The following is a 20,340-nucleotide window of genomic DNA, read 5'->3' on the forward strand; positions in this document are numbered from 1 at the left end:
TTTGCAGAGTATCTGCCAAGGTAACTGGTAAAACTGGTTTTTCATCTTGCTACGAATGTAGTTGGTACTTGTTTAAAAAAAGTTCGCTGTAGGAAGAGAAAAATATTTTGCTTTATATTAGAGGACTTCTCTTTACATTAAGAAAGAGAATCTAAAAAAAGGCAATAACTGCAATATCACAAGAAAACACACCTGTGGCTATCATTTATAACAATACAAATTGAGATTTACGTGCAAGCTGCAGAACCTTAAGGTAGATCTTTAGCACTAAAATTATAGCAGGGAAATTTAAAATTTTAGAAGGGATTGCTTTGAGTTCAGCTTAGATAAATATCCATAACTTCAGAACTTGTCCCAAATTTCAAAACCCACTAACCTTACAAAATTAAAAGGGAAATCTGATTAAAGGAATCATTCTTGCAATGTTATGGATCTGTCCATTACTGGAAACTATTAGTGGGGGGAAAAGGGATTAAATATTTAACTATTTTAAACATTAGACACTGGTATAAAAATAGATGTACACTTTGAATATGTATCTAGCACATGCACATATTTGTCTCTCCATGGTCATCTAGAAAAGGCTCTTGGAACTACTTTTGAAAATGCTTCCTGGAAATCCTTCTCTAAAGCGATAGTAAAATATGTAACAGCCAGCTAAAAATCTACATCCAGCTCAACCTCAAAATGCAGTTTTATGCATTATGATCCCTTTTAATCTGTACTATTTTCCATCTTATTAAAGCTCAGCATTAATTCAGAGTGAACCCTGCAGACTTAGGGAGTAGAACAGAAGCTGAACTGGTTTTTGGTGGGGTTGCACAACTTCTGGGGCAGTTTGGGCTGAGGGGAATGGAGAAGCACAACTTCAGGGGGTCCACATCCTCTGTGGTCACTGTACAGCCAGATTTGCCTCTTCCAAGGGCTGAAGAAAGACATAGGAAAAATCCAAAGCTGAATATTTTATCAATCTTACTAATGAGGACTCAGAGGTCTGTGGAATCCATCTGGAGTGGGGCCTGTGCCTCCCTCTTCACCCTTGTCTCTCACTAGCACTGGGCAGGATCAGGAATTCTGAGTCCTGAGCTGGAAAAGGAGGGTTGAACCACACATGTGTGCAAGTTCTGAAAAACTGAGCAGAGACAATATTGCTTAATGTACTGTGCTCTCATTTTATGATGCTGTTGTTCATTTTCCTCCTATTGCTAGGCATGGGGATCTTTCTGGAAATGGCTTCACTGGGGGATAAATGTGCTTTGCCTGCTCTCAGGACAGGCTGGGTTTATTTCTTTGTTTTAATAACAGCTGAATAGTTTGCTGGTAGCAACATCTGATTTAGAAAACTGCAGAAAAACACTGCTGCTGTATATAATTCTTCCTGTGTGAAAATTGTTTTAAATCTGAATAATTTAGCCTATTTCATGTCTGTCTATGCACACTTTTTCTTTGAATGTTGGATGATTCTATATTTAATTTCTGATCTTTCTACTAGAAGATTTTTTAATTTAATAATACAATAATATGCTTTAGAGCTGCCTGTAATTACTTGGAAGATATGACTTCTCTTTGTGTAAGTTATATGTCTGTAATTAAAAGAAGATCTGGCACATATATCTCCAGTTAATAATACTCATGATAATAGAAAACTTGTGTCGATTTTAATAGGAAACAACTTTTTAATTTGCTTTTATTGAATCCTGTGTAAATTGACACAAAACTATTTCCCTCCCATTGCACAGTATTTCTTAAGGAGAAAATTTGATAAAAAAGACAGTTTTAAGTTCTGCATAGTCCTACTTTAAGCACCTTTGCAGAATCCCAGGGAGCTGTGCCCAGCCACTGGATTTCTCTGCAGGAAGATAATGCAGCATCTGAAATCAGAAGCTGGTTGAGTATTTCTGCTCAAGTCAAAACTTGTAATGCTGAAGAATCACTTGTTGCTTTACCTTGTAGACACCAGAGCTGCCCATACAGTTCAAATTTTGACCTTCAGCCTTTTGCACAGAGGTGGAATTTTAGATGTTTGTTATCAGTGTGTCCCTCTCACAGCCTGAGCAATGCACCAGGAGGCTGAGAGTGAGAGCTGGTGGATTTAAATCCCCTGTGGCAGAGAACAGACCTGAGATAAGGAGAGTTCTGAGTCCAGTGTGACAGCAGGAACTGCAAGAGGCAAAGGAGATTGTAGAGGCTTTTCTACAGCATCACTCATTTTCCTGACAAATATCAGAAAATCATAGAATGGCCTGGCTTGGAAGGGACTGTATAAATCAACTTCCAATCCCCTGCCATGGCAGGGACACCTTCCACTGTCCCAGGTGCTCCCAGCCCCAGTGTCCAACCTGGCCTTGGGCATTGCCAGGGATCCAGGGGCAACCCCAGCTGCTCTGGGCACCCTGTGCCAGGGCTGTGCAGTGCTCCCATTCCAAACAGGCAGAAACCCAAACCCTAAACTCCACCTCTGTGATACCCAATAAAAGCCCCACAACCCTGCTTTTACCCAGTCTTTTGTCTTCATCCCTCTCCTCATCCTCAGAGATGATAAATGGATTCTCAAGCTTTATAAAATGAAGACTCATTTTGTTCCCATGCCCAGCACCAGCAGCTGCACTCTCCCTGGACAAGATGGACTCTGTTGCAATGTGACACAACCCAGGGCCTGCCCACCCTGCCAGGGAACAATTCCTCATTGCCAAGATCCCAGCCAGCCCTGCCCTCTGGCACTGGGAGCCATTCCCTGGTCCTGTCCTCCAGCCCTTGGCAATTGTCTCTCTCCATCTTTCCTGCAGCTGTGGCATTCACCTTCTCTGAAAAAATCTCTTCAGCCAGGGTTTTTCTCCTGGGAAGCTGAGAGGCCTCAGAGAAAAGGAAACCAATTCCTATCTCATTTGCTTCTCCTGTGTTGTGCTCATGTGGAATGTGTTTGGAGATTGTTTACCCACAGGTGATTGTTCCATTGCATTCTGCTGGGAGCTGTTTTCACTCTTTGGCCAGTCGGGGCCGAGCTGTGTCGGCACTCTGGAAACACTCCTTAGTTTTCATTATTATCTTTTCAGCATTCAGTAAGTGTCCTTTCTGTATTCTTTAGTATAGTATAGTATTCTTTAACATAATATAGTATCAAAAATAATAAATTAGCCTTCTGAGAAGATGGAGTCAGATGCATGGTTCCCTCCTTCTCTGGGGCATTCCCTGCAAATACAATATGCAGCTCCTTCAGGCCCTGCAAGGCCACCCTGAGCTCAGCCAAAGCTTCTCCTGTGCAGGTGAGCAATGCCAGCTGTGCCAGCCTTTCCTCCCAGCAGAGCTGCTCCATCTCTCTGCTCATCCTGGAGCCTCCTCTGGGCTCTCTGAGCAGCTCCAGGTCCCTCCTGTGCTGGCCCAGGCTGGGGCAGCTCTGCAGGTGGGGAATCACTGAGGGGCAGAGGGGCAGAATCCCCTCCCTGCTGCCCCCCGGGCCCAGCCCAGGGCCGGCTTTGGGCTGGCGGCTCTCGGGCAGGGCAGGGCCGGCTCTGCCCCGCAGCTCCCCCAGGGCTCTCCCGGGGCTGCTCCGGCTGCTCGGCCCGGCCTGGGCGGATCCCGGGGCTGCCCCGGCCCAGCTGCAGCCCCAGCACTCGGCCTTGTCCGGCCTCAGCAGATTCCCAGGGAATTCCCACTTCTGCAGCTTGGCCAGGTCCCTCTGGAGTGTCCCTGTCCCTCAGCTCTGTGTCACCTGCAGACCTGCTAAAGGTGCCCTTGATCCCGTCACCTTTTCCTGCCTTCAAGCCTGCAGGACCATGTGAGGAGAATATTTTGATGGAAATCCTTTTTGTGGCTCCTGCACCACAAGCCATTGCGGAGTTCCCCACAGCAGTGTCTCCCAGTGAAACTCCAGCTCCTTTGGCTGTAGTTGCCCTTTCCACACTGGTGGAGAGTGCAATGACTGCACCTTGGATAAGTCACACAGAACCACAGAATGATGAGGTTGGAAGAGACCTCTAAGATCACTGAGTCCAACCTATGCCCTAACACCTCACCTAGACTATAGCACCCAGTGCCATGGCCAGTCTTTAAACACATCCAGAGATGGTGATTCCAACACCTCCCTGCGAACAGCATCCCAGTGCTTTATTATTCTTTCAGTGAAAAATTTCTTCTTAATATCCAACCTACACCTTCCCTGACATAGCTTGAGACTGTGTCCTCTGGTTCTAACTCTGCACGTCTGTTCTGCTGCCCCAGTCTGATCCCCAGCTGGTTGTTAATATTCCAGAGGAATATTTATATCTCTGTGCCTCTGTTTCATACCAGAGAAGGACCTGGTGGTCTCTAACTTGAAAATGTAATAATTCTTCAAGCAGTGCTCTTGCAGAGACACCCCTTAAACTAAATTTCACAATTTATCAGGTCTTACCCACTTGTACGGTTGCACCCCAAGTCCTGAATCAATTAATTCAGTGTGGTATTAAAAGATAAGAGCAAAGGATATTTGAGGGAGACAAGGCATATTTTTAACTGAGTTTGGTGATCTTGTCTCACTTTTTCTTTACTCTGTCTTTTGCCTTCTATCAGAGACCACATCTTAAACTGTAATATTTTAAATCTCCTTGAAACTCTTCCAAAACTGCTGCAAAACTGTGTATTTTTCTTCATCTTAAATCTTAACTAAGTCTTTATCTAAAATTTTGGACAGATAATTTTCCACAGTCCTCATTGAATAAATCAAAGCACCTGTTTCTTTAGCATTTGATTTTCTTTCTGTTGCAGTCAGGGATGGGCCAACCAAGAGAGAATAGAAGAGCATTGATCTCTTTTCTTCCACTTGGCTGAGTAAGATCTCTGGTGATGTTTATTTCTAGGACATAATTCAAAAGTTCAGGAAAATCAAAAGTCTTCCCATTTGCTTCAGAAAGCTTTGAACATGGCATAGGGAAGATAATTACACATTTCTTTTTTGTGCATGTATATAAATATTAAAGCCAGGATAATATCTGTATAGAACCACCTTGCTTAATTAAAAATTGGCTTATACAGATATTGATTCTTTAGCTCAGCAAAAGCAAGAACAATGTCAGGAGTGAAATAATGACAGGTCTTGGGGGGGGGAATATTCTAGCACAGCACGTTATAACAAGCAAGTAAAAAGTAATGTGGAATAAGAAACAGGGCCTGATGTGCTGAGTTCTTTTAATGAGCTAGAATGCTGACTCAGATTGTACAGAATCTTAATTATTTTTTCAGAGGGAGAGGAAGATCAGCTTAGTACTAAAAAGTGTAATCATATGTAGCTCTGCTCTACCTTTAAGAAAGTAAGACAAGATAAATTTTAGTCATTTTACTTAAAATTAAATTCTGTTGAAACTTAATGTCTTACCTTTATTAGTGCAATATTTTAAGTCAGAGCCACTCTCTAAATGACTTTGTGAGGCAGAATAAGCAGAAATCAATCACTGAAATAATACTTGTGTATAAGAGTGGTTCTTGGTGTCTTCTCAGAACTGTTCTCCTTCAACAATGTCTTTTTTTTCCCCTGGGGTGAATAGGGAAGGACTTGCTTGAATGCATCTGCATCAGATATATTTTAATATTTTCCTGAATCTGTCAGATCCTCATCCTGCTCCCTCTGTACCCTGACACTGCCCAACTCTGTGACAATAAATGAGCTAGGTAAGGTTATAGAAGGGTTTTATGATGGAGGCTGTTGGATCCTCAGGAAATTCTGTCCTGAGAGGGAAGAGCAGGCACAGTCTGAGCTGTAAAGCTTAAAATTACTTATCATTATAAATCATATAGGAATGAGGAAAAGGTCTAGAAGCTTAAAAGGTAATGTAAGTCAGGCTTAGGTATCTTGTTCCAAAATCAGGCTGCAGTGTTTCCATGATCAGCCTTTCCATTGATGAGATCCTGGAGTTCTCAAAATTTGTCTTATTTGGATTTTATCCAATTTCTTAACTTTTTACTATTGTTTTTTATCCTGCAAAAGTAATAGCTAAGGATGGTAAAATTGATTACCATTGGGGAAATTCACAGATGCTTCATTAAATGGATTCTCTTTTACATACAAACAATGCATCTGAATCTCCATATCTTCAGAGATTTTCTTGTGTTCTGTTTCAACTCCTTGTGAGGAAAAGATGGAGTTTCATGCCCTGAATCTTCTGTATCAAAATGTTACTGGAAAAGCAGCATTTACTGATACTGGCTATTCTACTACCTGTTGTGTATTGGGTTTTATTACCAAAACTGTTGGAAACCATGAATTTAAAAAGCTTTCTTGAGACAAAACCCCCAAAATATCCCCAAAACAAACCCAAAAAATTAGTATTTTTAGTAGAAAGTTTTTATTAGTTGAAGAGTAGGCATTGTTACCAAAATACCAAGCAAGTTATTATTGGTCACTATCTTAACAAAAATATCATCAGGTGAGAAAGATTATCATGAATCAATATCTTTTGCCTTTTATCACAAATTATTTAGTATTCAATTCTATTTGATTATGAGAAAAAAGCTTAACATCTTTTATTAGCTGAACCTTCTGGAAAGAGAGCCAAACCCAACAATACTGTTTGGATAACTTGTTCTACATAGCAGCAATTCTTTGTGGATAAATTAAATTATATCTAAAGAGCTGTCATTAACTAGGTGATGATTTCAAGGAAAAGTACATAGCCATCCTCACCAGGGGGAGTTATATCTGTTTGTTTTTCTTGCAGCAATAAGAAACACCGAAATATATTAAATTAAGCTCTAAAAACAGTTATTTGTGGCATGCTTTATCCTGCTATTGCTCTTAAGCTCTAGCGTGTCTGAGAGCCCAAACACTGACTCAAATGCTCATTTGGGAACATTTTCCTCATGAAGGTAACATGGATGTGATCAGCAGTTCAGCTGGACCCCCTAGTTTGTTGTTCAGATAAAGAAAAGGACAAAGCAGTGTGTGTTTGAGGGGAACCCTTTTACAAAAGGTGTATTTTGTGTATCCCACTGCAGCTATGGCCAGTGGTGGTGCTACAAAGCTGACTTGAAAGGAACTTAGTTTGAAACTAATAAGGACTAAACAAAACAATAAACCCAGGGCATTTGGTAAAAGTGCTGGTCCTGTTGGGTAAACAGGAGAAAAACAAAGGTCATGGCACCCCTTTTTTTGTTTAGTCTTTGTCAGAATATTATTTTACTCAATGTATGTTAAACAGCCATTAAATAGCCATCAGGTTTTGCACTTAGTCAGCTGCTTAGGTGTCCTACTCAGTCTCTGTCCCCACTGACTCTCTTCTTGATCTTCTCAGCATCCAAGTGTGGAAGACAATGCTTTAGAAGGCTTATTGTGTCTTCCTCTAAAGGAGTTCTGCACTGTAATTTATAATCATTAGGATTACACTTGGAGGGTAAAAACCCCCAAAGTTCCTGAAGTAACCCTCACATTAGTTTGTTTTGTGGCTCTGAGGAGGAGCTAACTGCCAAAGACGAGCTAGTCCTGCTCTGAAGGACAAGAATAAAAGCAGCCAGGAGGTGTAGAGTGTAGGGGGATAGAATATAAGAAAATAAAGGTAGTATAGAAAGTAATCTTACCCCTAAGGAGTTGCAGCTGGGCCAATTATCAAAGATTAGGAACAGACCTGACTTTAACAAGCCACAGCTGTAACCAATGAGAGGAAGATGCTATAAAAGAGTGGGGAGGCTGGGTGAGAAGGGAACTGGAGTCAGTTGGCTGCTGTGAGAAGAAGGAAGAGTCAGTGCTTGGAGGAGTTGCCCATGAGAACCATCAAGGAGGTATGGAACTTTTGTGATAAGAAAACAACAATATGGAATCTTAGCCTCTACTGTTGTCGTTATATTGCATTCTCCTAAAAAATAAAGAGGAAAAAAAGAGCTGGGGAGTACACAAGAGACTGAGGGGTCTGGAGAGAGAATAGTCAGGTCATTGTAAATGGGGGATGTTCTTCTGGGCAGAGTGGTCAGAGTCACACCTGGAGAGAGGCAAGACAATTCTATGAAAGCTAATGATACTATTGACAGTTACCAAATGTATTTGAGCATAGGACTTGATGTGAATACAGCTGAAATGACCAGCTGGTGCATTTATAATCCCTCTGAACCTTTTGGGTTTATCTTCTTCCAAACTCTAGTGATTTCCCTTCTCTGAATTGTTTTTTCTTTGCAATCTCTATCTCGCTCTAGGGTTCTCTATTCAAAGCATAAAATGAAAGAGTGGAAAAAAGGAAACTGAACCATTTCACAAGAAATTTATTGCAGATAGCAATTTAGTAGACTCATTATCCCAGTGTGAGGAAAATATAGTAGAATCCTAAGAAAACCAACACAATAGAAATGCAGTGAATATACCCAGGGATTGAATAGACAATTTCATAATTTCTCAGTTCAGGTTAATAAAGATCGTAATTCATTTTCTTCTAACAGAATGTATTAAGTAGATGTTAAGTGCTAATTAGTATCCTGCTATTGAAAAAGCAAGAAATATATCACAAGAGATAAATTCAAACTGGTAGAAATTGTTAAGTTTCTGGGTAATGGGGAATGGTATAATGAAGGTCTTGGCAGAAGCTTCAGTAGCAAAAAGGTTAAAAATGCTTGCAAGAATTTTTCAAGCAAGTCTAGTTACAAAATGTATCTAGTGCTGAGAGAAAGATGGAGAAAGGATGGTTTTACATTTTCAATATATATTTTAAGATTGCAGCAAACAAACACGAAAGGCAGTTTCAGCATTGCCAGTGCTATTAACACAGCTTTCTTGATTGCAGCAGTTTAATGTATGCTGTTTCCTGATGGGTCCCTGCCTATATCCCCACTAAACCCTTGTTTTGAAATGCAAAGACACTCTTGTAAGTGCAGTCAACAGAGCTGGTCAAAACCAGTGAAAAGAGAGTCATTTTGTTGGACATATTCTGAGGCTATGAAATCAATAGCACTTCAGACAGTGCATTTAGATATATGCTTATCTCTGTGGTATATCTCAGGTTTTGGCTCAATGGGGGGGATTTCTGCCATGGATGTGCAGGTCATGCAGTAAACTCTGGTGTCCTGAAGTGGATTATGTTTGTCAGGCAGCTTTGTCAGCCTAAACTGTGCTCATCTCTCCCCATTGCAGAGGCAGTAATTCTAATTTAGCAGGTGAAGGGATCAGTAGTGCATCAATTTATTCTTAAAGGACATGTTTCACAGAATCATAGTATGGTTTGGTTTGAACGGGGTCTGAAAATAAGGTCATTCCACCCCTGCCATGGCAGGGACACCTTCCACTGTCCCAGGCTGCTCCAGCCCCAGTGTCCAACCTGGCCTTGGGCACTGCCAGGGATGCAGGGGCAGCCCCAGCTGCTCTGGGCACCCTGTGCCAGGGCCTGCCCACCCTGCCAGGGAACAATTCCTCATTGCCAAGATCCCAGCCAGCCCTGCCCTCTGGCACTGGCAGCCATTCCCTGGCTCCTGTCCCTCCAGCCCTTGGCAATTGTCTCTCTCCATCTTTCCTGCAGCTCCTTCAGGCCCTGCAAGGCCACCCTGAGCTCAGCCAAAGCTTCTCCTGTGCAGGTGAGCAATGCCAGCTGTGCCAGCCTTTCCTCCCAGCAGAGCTGCTCCATCTCTCTGATCACCATTTCAAGTTGCTCTCCATGCTATAGTGATGAGTATGGTATGTTGGTATGTGCTTTTAAATTTACCTTTTACTTTGGGAGTTTCTGTTCAGGAAAGTAAAATATCTTCATTTCTAGTTCCCCAGCTCCTCTGCCACTGTTCATGTTCATGTGATCAGTGCCCTAAACCCCTTCCTGTCACTTATTCTGACTTATAGCCTGAAAACTTGGGTATTTGATGCTTCCTGAATGGTACCACCTGCAAATCTAATTTCAGGATTCTGGTGAACAAGGGACTGTTTCCTGCTCCTGTTCCTTCGAGGATTTCACTTTAGTGCTTGACAGGCTGCATCCATGCAATTGTTTGCTTAAACGCTGGGTTTCACTGACCTTTTTCTGCCTGTGGATGGTCTGGAGAGTGTTGAAGAGATAACTTAGTGACATAGAAAGCAAACTGCAGGAGTGCAATCTGATGTGTCATAAAACTGACAAAGTAGGCAAAAAGCGGATGCTCTCCCTCAGCTCATTATTAAAAAAAAAATAGATGACCTTAATCCTTCCTCTGTCTAGAAGAAAAATGTGTTCTTATAGTTAGTTATGTTAACTACTTGCCAGAGTCACTTTGAACCATCCAAAGACCTTGTAAACCTTTCCTAAACTGAGCTATTGAAATACACTTTGAGATAGACTTCCTGTAATGGATTTGTATTTGTACTGCTGATGTATTCAAGGGAAGATATTGAGTCCTTCTCTGCCTCTTTCCCATTCACTCAAACGGTGCCATAGAAAGGGTTTTCCAGGGCTAATGCTCTATTTTCTGTGAATAATTTTTTATAAACTCATTAAAATTACTTTTTATGTAAAGAGTGCTCCTCTTTGGTGATGAGATTTGAAAAAGTCTTCTGCTTGAGAACAGCAGGGAGAAGAATTAAGACCACTTAACAATGCGCCAGATTTGGCTCTTTTCTGTAAAATAAAGCATTACAACAATGAGGAAAACTTGTACCAAATCAGGTGCTTCAGCATGTGAGATGGGGTTCTATATGTGACACAAATGTGGGGAAACTTACTGTTGTTGCTGTGCTGCTGCAGAATTAAGGATCTAATTTTAATTGAGTTTCCATGTAATGATGACTTCAACAGTAATTTACTAACTTTAATTAAAATACTTCCTAGCTAATCTTTGGACATTATCCCTTTAATTATAAAAGGCATCTGTTATATTAATAGCCTTGGAGACTGCCTTATTTGCTTTAAAATGTAGGTACATGTACAATTAAACTTTTGCCATGTTTCACTGTGTTCTGGGCAGGATCAGTGACCATTATGCATTACAAGGTTTACAGAGCTGTGATAATGAAGCAAATTTGTGCTGAAAACCTGTACTTCAAGGGAGAATTAAAGCTCATTAATTTCATTAGCTGAATGTATCTTTTTCAACATAATTTTAAAGAAATCTTGCAACCCATGTGAGAATACTCTGGCACTGCAGAATGGACCAATTTGTTTAATAGCTCTGACTTCATGGCAAATAAACATTTTCACATGATTAGTCTAATAGTGTGCTAAGACGGGATTTTCTTTCAAAGTTTGGCATTTTCTCTTTTGCATATTTCTTAACTGCATTCAGCAGTGACATGTTATATTCCACATCATTAGGAACCAGTAGAATCTCAAGAAATGATATTGCTTGGCACAGAACAAATGAAGCTCAGAGTTGCACAGAGCAGGCTGGAGCAAAGCTGTAATCTAGGATGGGAGGACGAATCAAACTGATGGCTGAGGAGCCTGGAGTTGGCTGCTTTCAGCTCAGCTCTTGTGCTACTCCTGCAGCTCTTTCAAGCTTCAGTTGTTGCATTTACCATGGATATGAATTGGAAAACTCCAGTCTTGTGGAACTGCTGATCTAGTCCAACATCTTTCTTCTTAGCTCTTGTGTTTCCTGAGGCAGGAGAAGACCACAGCTCTTTACACTTTTTTGGGTTTTTTTTTTTCCCAGTAGCTGGGAAGGGTACACAGCATGGAGGAAAGAAAGCAAAGCTGTTTCTTTTGCAGAGACTGTTGGTTGAAGAGTGCACAGTCATAGGACAGGGGACATTGAGGGTGTCAGAGGAGTTTGTGATCAGGGAGGGGAATTTCAGGAGTGAAGTGGACTGAGCAAGAGGTGAGACACCTTGAGGTGTCTCTGCCTCTGTTCAGTGTGAGGTGATGCAGACAGGACCCAGAGTCCTTGGAGGGAGAAGGATCCTCCCTTCCACTGTTGGGATGGGCAGAGGACAGGGTCACTTACACCTCTTTGAGTCAGCTCTAAGTACCTTCCTGAGCATTGTTTTGGGAAGGTACTTAGAGCTGACTCAAATGTATGAGTGACCCTGTCCTCTGCCCATCCCAACAGTGGAAGGGAGGATCCTTTGAGTCAGCTCTAAGTACCTTCCTGAGCATTGTTTTGGGAGACCACCTTCTAGGCACCCACTCAAAAGATAAATCTCCCTTTTTCTAATGAGCCCATTTCACACTGGTACAATGAATCCTAGAAGACCAACTTAGAAGGGGACTTCAAGGAGCATCTGGTCCAACCTTTCCTAGCAAAAGTTGCTTTGTGTTTTTGAGGGTGCTGTCTTCTGTGCTATTGGGGTGGCTCTGTCCAGCTGCCACACTGGGGGATATCAGGGCTGTCTCCAGATTTAGGTCGCTGTCTGTTAGGCTTTGGTTTATCTTCTCAAGGGTTTTGTGTCAACAATGAAAGATGGTTCTCGAAAGGATGAGCTTGTGGCATCTGCTCTGGAAGGAGCAGCAGCCCAGGCTCCAGCACTGGGTTCAGCATCCCACTGAAGGTGCTGGGATTATCAGGAAGCTGAGAAAAAATATCAGAATTTAATCTGAGTCAGTCTCCCAGAGATTGTACAGCCTCAGCCACATAAGCAGGTCTGCTGCTTCACTGTTATTTCTAGTAAAACAAGAAATACTTGTTTTACTAAAATAACCTTCTATTGGTGATATTAAGTGCTGCAATTAAGGACTGAAAGTGTCTAAATATCCTTTCTTTGACAATGCACAATTACATAAATATTTTCCCTTCTTTTTCTCTTTAATGCAAGTGAGATCTAAGTGTTTGGTGCTCTAAATTTAAAAAAAATCTCTATAACCCAGCTGTGTAGCTGAAAGTACTTATTAGAAATTGTTGCCTTCATATCTTTCACATCTTAATTGTTTATTTACATTAAGAGCTAAAACCAAAGAAACCCCTCCTGTTAAAGTCATGACAGATTAGCCTGAAAGAGATGAATCTTGCAGTGATAATATAGTCCAAATAAGAAGTGCTTTGCTGTGAGCTGAAGAACTCTACTCAGTTACTAAAAATGTGCTCCCCACAAATAAACACAACTCTTTACTTTTAAACAAATCCCATATTTGTTTCTGTATTTAAGGAAGCAATTTAAATAACAACTTGATCATTATAATGATCATAATTCATCCTAAGATTGGTTTAGCTAATATTAACTCTAAGCCTCCTTCCGTAGCTGTTGTTCATCTGGAGTAAGACCCTTCTGCACTGAATTCTGTCTGAATTCTGGTTCAGAATTTCTGACAGATCATTATCCTGCTGCCTCTGAGGTTTGGTACTTTGGATTGCCAGAGATGTCCCTTTCTTTTTGGCATAGTCACTATTCTTTCTCAATAGGCAGAAGATACAAGAAAAAATTCAGGAGAGCTTAAAAGTTTCAACTGTTTCTAAAACAGGGTAAAAGTTTGGTTTGCAATTATGAAAAATAAGTTTAAACATGATCCCATATTTAATCCTATCAAATAATGGCAGTATATTTTCTCATAAAAATTACAGAACTGTTATTGCTTTTATCTCAGGAGGACAACTGAAGGAGTTAAGATAGGAAAACTGCAGCCCATATTATTCTCCTTAGTGTTGATCATTTCCAAGCTCTCTGCATTCATTCCACACGCAGCAGAGCACCAGTTACAGAAAGGACGGACATCTTGACATGTGGTGTAAGGAGCAGCCAAAACTGAGATGAGTGAGGAAAGCCTTCATCCTGAGCTACACTGGCAACTCCTGGAGCCACCCACAAGACTATTCTGAAATTTTCCTTCTTTCCTTAATGGGTATCTTGTGACCCCAAGGCTTTTGTGTAAATCCTGTATCCTGGCTGAGAAGGGTGTGCATTCCAATACCTTCTCCCTGAACTGCATTGTTTACCTGTTTTTGTTGGAATGTAGGTGTGGTTGGGTTTTTTTCCCTTCTTTTCCAGATTTGTCTGCTGTAAGCTACAACACAGCATTTCCCCTGATTTACACAGCCAGGAGAAACCCTCAACCAGAAAGCATTGTTGTTAATTAGTATCACACTGCCTTAAAGAAGAGTTGTTGAGTCTTTTAATTTTGCATAGTTGATTTTATTTTAATGTCCCTGCAGACTGCTTTCTCCATGAAGTTTAATGATGTTAATGATAGTAAAGTCATTTGCAATTACTGTGATACAACTTTGGTTAAGACAAGCTAAAAGGAGAATTGAACTAGAAACTGGTGATCCTCTCCTTATTCAGTAGTTGCTTTTATTAACTAATTTAGATGCAGGGTATTTATGAATGACTTGGGGTACTAAGTTTGGATGTTTACCTAAAATTAATCAATCATCTGAACTTTCTGACACAGACAATATTTCAGAGTGGTAAAACTGTGGGCCAGGCTCTCTGCTTCACTTAACTTGATTTGACCTCACTAGAGTCCATTAGTTCTGCTGCTTCAAAGTGACTTCAAGTCCCATTATCTTCCATGGAAATATTCATCCATGTCCTGATCTGTTTTGAATAGAAACCCACTTGGCAGAAGAAAGATCATGTGCCACCCTCTCCCTCACGTTTTCTTAATTTTGCTTTTGAAGATCATAACACTGCTTCTATTGCAGTATTTCAAAATTTTTGTTATGAATAGTCTATACTTTGAAGGGGGGTAAAGGTGAAAATACAAGGCAGCATATGTTATATTTGCATTTTTTTAATATTCAGACTCTTTCTGGCTACAAAATGAAATGACAGGGTTTCAGCACGCTGTGGATATTTGTAGCAGTAATGTTGTCTCCACTTACTGTGATGGAAAACCAGAGAGAAACAGCTCTCTGGAGTTGTTGGAGACAAAAATAGAAGTTTTTTTTCAATCTAACTGCAAGGTCTTGCTGATGTCCTTACCCATGATTATACAGTTTCTTCTACAATGCTGATATTAAACTTAGAGTTGTGTGGTATCTCACTAACTTCTAATTGCTGTATCTTTAATGGAGTGTTACTTATTAGGTCTTGCTCTTGATCTTTTCAAAATTATCTGTTTAAACCATCTCAAATGCAGTTCTTTTCAAGACTGAAATAGAAGAGGACAGATTTATCCTATTAATGCTTAACTCTTGTGCACTACCTCCAGTTGGTGACACGGCTGATTAAACATCGTGCATTATCTAGTGGGAATGACTCCTCACTCTCTCTGAATGTCTTGTTCTCCCTGTCACCACCTCCAACTTGCTGATACTCAGCATTGTGAGGCTGCTTTTTTTTCTGATTTTTTTTTTTTTTAATTGAAGCCATAGTCTAATGTGAGGTAACAGATGAAGCAGTGTTATTTGTGTAAAAGGGCTCATGCCTATAAGAATTAAGAAATTCTGACTGTTTCTGATATAGAACTCTGTTCTGTGATAGTCATCCTGCCTTTAGGATTTCCAGAGGTTTTGGTTTGATAAAAATCAATCATGTAGTAGATAGTTTTATATCAGACTTAGCTGAATAATCATTCATTGCTTCAAGAATCATAGAATCGTAGGAGGATTTGGATTGGAAGGATCCCTAAAATCATCAAGTTTCATTCCCTGCCTTAGGCAGGGACACCTTCTACTATCCCAGGCTGCTCCAAACCCCATCTAACCTGGCCTTGGACATTTTTCAAGTACGGAGCAAGCACAGAGCACTTCCTTTGAATTTGGTGTGATCTGGCCTGGAGCAAGGGGTTCATAAAAAGGCCCATTCATCCAACAGCTGACTCAATAAAGTATGGAATTTTCATTTTTTTTTTCAGCCTTCATATATCTTCATTTGAAAATCTTTCTGGTTCTTGCAGCCTTGGCAAGGTTAAAGGCATTGCCTTGTGTCTCTTTAAAAAACAAAAATGGGACATTTGCTTTTGACTTCCAATGTTACAGAGTTTTGAACAAACTGCCTTGATATCTTCCTAATTTAGAAATATTTTGTACCACATTTTTTAATTACTCTGGGTTTTGATAAGCAAACCTGCAGTGGCTTTTAATAAAAAAAAAAAAAAGCTTTTCTTTTGTCACTGGGGGACACTTTGATAATCCACACCCATCAGATGGATCAGCTGGACAACACAGTGCTGCTGTGTTCTGCTGCAGGTATATGTGGGATGGAGGCCTAAAGCAGAAAAAACAAACACTGGATACTCAAGGAACGGGTCATGGCATGGGAAGTGAGAAGGGGACACTGGACACTTAAAATTAGGTGGGCTTTTAGGAGAAATAACCTCAGAAGCTAAAGGCCCTTGATTAAAAACAAGCAGTGTGAAGAGATTTCAAGATTATTCCAAGACAAATATCTCTTGAATATCCTGTGACAATTCTGTATGATGCTTTTCCTTTGAATTAGTTTCTTGATCCAACCACTTTTTCCTTCCAAAGGTCCAGCAAGGCATCTGAAATCATTTGCACTCAACTATTCTGAGTTGTATAAATATTTGATGACATGAACTCCTGTGGGCGCTGCAATAATTATACAAATTGTAATGCTAATCCGTGGTATCAATAATGCCTTTGGAGAAAACAGCATTATATACTTCAGTCCCAGAGAATAATAACAATATTAACGCAGCACTGACACTTGGCAGCACTGCCTCTCCAGCCTGTGTTCACTTGGCAATTGGAATTGCAAAGAAGCAGGGAAAGCAGACATTTCTGGCTGCAGTTCTGCTTCTAGAGTGGCAGAAAGAATTTGGCATTTAATGATATGCAAAGTGTTGTTCCTGTTTTATTGTAGTATACTATACATGCCTTGGAGCATGACTTAGAGTAATTTAACAACTGGAATAACAGGCATTTGGGAAGAAACTAATTTCATAGGAAGGCAGATCACAGACACTAGGCTTGTTCAAAAAAATGTTGCCTTGTCATGCTTTGTGACGTTGCACCTCAAGCTAGCAAGAGGATGTGGGGGGTAGCATCCCTCAGTTCAGACTGGATGATCCATGTGAGAAAACACCATCATTAGTGGATGTAAACGTGGTCCCTAACATTTACAGACCCACATCAAAGATCAAAAGGTTACATTTTTTCTTAATTTTTCTCTGGCTGTCGGTTTGGACTCCTGCACGGGATTCCCTGTGGCTGCCCCATGCCTGGGAGTGCCTGAGGCCGGGCTGGATGGGCTCTGAGTGACCTGAGCTAGTGGAAGGTGTCCCTGAACATGGCAGGGGCTGCAATGGGGAGGGCTTAAAGGAGGTCCCTTCCAACCCAAACCCTTCTGTGAGATCCCCACAGGGCTGCTGTGGCGAGCACAGCCAGGGAGGAGCTGATGCTTTTCTGCTGGGCACAAATGAAGCATCACAGCAGAACCCTGTCTGCTCCTGCAGCCCATGGACAAGAGAGGACATTGCAGCAAGTCCAGGAGAAAGCCACAGCGTGGGCTGGGGACTGAGGCACCTGACATTTAAGGAGAGGCTGAATCACAAATGCGAGGATGGGTGAGGCTGGAGGGGCTGCTCTGGCGGCACCTCCCTGCTCCAGCAGGGCCATCCCAGAGCCCAGGGCACAGCAGTGTGTCCGTGTGGCTCTGCAATGTCCCCAGGCAGGAGCCTGCACAGCCTCTGTGCACCATCTGCTCAGGGCTGGCACTGCCCAGGGCAGGAGCTCTGGGCATGGGCAGGGGCAGCTCCTGGGCTCAGGCCCTGCCCGTGGCTCTGGGGCCATGGCTGGGCCTGGAGCAGAGCCTGGGCCTGCTCTGCCCCTCCCTGCACACGGGGACAGACAGGGGGACACAGGGACAGACAGACAGGGACAGACTGGGGGACACAGGGACAGAGAGACAGGGACAGACTGGGCTGGACTCAGGCCCTGCCCGTGGCTCTGGGGCCATGGCTGGGCCTGTGGCAGAGCCTGTGCCTGCTCTGCTCTCCCTGCAGGATGGACACTGCCAGGTGAATCCCAACTGGCCTGGAGGGTGTCTGACTGTGTGATGGTGTTCACAGGGGTCTGAGGATGAGGGAAGAGACCAGGATCTGACTCCATGTTTCAGAAGGCTTGATTTATTATTTTATGATATATATTATATTAAAACTATGCTAAAAGAATAGAAGAAAGGATTTCATCAGAAGGCTGGCTAAGAATAGAAAGAGAAGGAATGATAACAAAGACTTGTGTCTCAGACAGAGAGTCTGAGCCAGCTGAGTGTGATTGGCCATTAATTAGAAACAACCACATGAGCCAATCCCAGATGCACCTGTTGCATTCCACAGCAGCAGATAACCATTTTACATGTGTTCCTGAGGCCTCTCAGCTTCTCAGGAGGAAAATCCTAAGGAAAGGATTTTTCAGAAAATATCATGGCTACATAGCTGGTCATTAACCATTGTCCCCTGTGTGATGGGGGCTGGAACAAGATGATTTTTAAGGTCCCTTCCAATCCAGGGTGTTCTGTGATTCCATGGGGGCTTCACTCATCACCAAGTTCCAGCTCTGGGATCTGAGTATCCTGAGCTTTAGTGAGGCAAGCAAGGCATGAAGGAGCTCAGCCTTTCCTCATCCCATGGCACTGTCCTGTCCTCTGCATCCAGCAGAGGATGGAGTCTCTTCAGAGCCTTCCTTTTGTTTCCAATGCCTTTATACAAACTTTTGTTCATTGTCTTTACCTGCAGTGGCCAAATTTAGTTCCAATTTAGCTTTGGCCCTTTCAGTTTTTTCCCTCCATAACCTCTCAACATTCTTTTCATCCCTCAAGCTACTTGTCCCTCCTCCAAAGATGATAGACCCTCCTTTTTTTTCTCTGAGTTCCAGCCTGAGTTCTCTATTTAAGGAGTTTCCAGACCTGCAATTACAGGCAGTCCTTTTCCTTACCAAAATATGTACTTTGAAGCTCTAAATGATTATATAAAATACTTTTCTGTGAGATGTTTATGTACCCTTACTTAATGAGTAGGATAAACATATAAAATAGGGGGAAAAATTGGAAAAATCAATAAAACCAGTACAATCATTGGACTTTATGATGCTCTTCAGTCATTGGACTTTATAATGCCCTTCAATCACTGGATTTATAAGGCCTTGATATGAATATCAAGAGTGAAAGTGGTATATTCTCTCCGTTTCTGTGTTACTATGAAGACTTCAGGGTGTCTGATGATGTAATAGAAAAAATGCAGCAGGAGATGGGTGTTCTATCCTATCCTGAATTTTGTTACAGTTGCCATTTTTGGTGAATATTAATGTAGTTCTATGTGACACCTCTCCTGAAACTTTAGAATTCAATGATATAATGAAATTCAGAATAGAACATGTCAATGCTCATTTGAGGCCTGTTTATCATATTCCAGTCAGTTGAATAAAAGAGATCACTTAAGAAATGTTTTAGGTGAAATTATAGATTAGTTTTCTATGTGTTCATGCTAAAAGTTGGGTTCAATTTCAGCTGTGGTGGCCTACAAAATTGGTATTTTAGAAGCTTTTTTCCACTTTAGTTCTTAAATTTTCTTGTGTATTATCAAGTGATCCTTTTTGCTGCATTTTTAGCAACTAATCTCTGATCAAAGGAATATAAAAACCTAAACATCAAAAGTGCTTCTTAAGGGTTTACAAATCTCTGCATTCTTCTATATCACAGAATGTGCTGGCTACTTTGGAGTATGCTGTGTATTATTTTGGGGGTGGAAACCTTCAATCACTTAAAGAGTGAGAGATCTACTGGTGATTTATATTATTCTATATTATATTAGCTTTTCTGCTTTTTCATCAGAGCCATCTGGAAGGTAGATGGCAATAAAGACATTGAGTATAATTATAGTAATTCAGACCCAAAAAAAGGAAAAAAATTGTTAAAAATTCTAGTATACTAGAAAAAAATTCTTGAAACTTTTAGTTTCTGAAAAAGGAAAGCAGCACAACTGACTGAAAGAATAACAAGTGGAGCAGAGAAGTCAGATACACATCAGTGCTGAATGCTGGGCATCTCCCTGGTCCTGGCAGTAACTGAACATGTCCATGCAGCAAAATTTGACAGGATTTATTTTTTAATAAATCACACATAGATCTTTTATATGCATTAGTGTTCCTCTCTTCAGGAGAGTGAGAAAATCTGAACATCCCCAAATGATGGAACATTTATCAAAGCTGGTGTGAAGGAGCATGGCAGCAGTGTGGTGGGAATGTGTTTGTAGGTGTGGCTGGATGGGGAAAGCACTTGAATCCTCAGGCGTGATGGTGTCCTACCAACGAGGAAGTGAAGCGTTTATCAGGACAAAGCCTGACTAAATCATAGAATTGTGGAATCTCAGAATGGTTTGGGCTGGAAGGGACCTTAAAAGCCCATCCAGTGCCACCCCTGCCATGGCAGGGACACCTCCCACTGTCCCAGGCTGCTCCAGCCCCAGTGTCCAGCCTGGCCTTGGGCACTGCCAGGGATCCAGGGGCAGCCCCAGCTGCTCTGGGCACCCTGTGCCAGGGCCTGCCCACCCTGCCAGGGAACAATTCACACAGAATCACTGGGTTGGAAGACCTTCAGGA

Source organism: Molothrus ater, chromosome 12 (assembly GCF_012460135.2).
Source record: "Molothrus ater isolate BHLD 08-10-18 breed brown headed cowbird chromosome 12, BPBGC_Mater_1.1, whole genome shotgun sequence".
Taxonomy (NCBI): Eukaryota; Metazoa; Chordata; class Aves; order Passeriformes; family Icteridae; genus Molothrus; species Molothrus ater.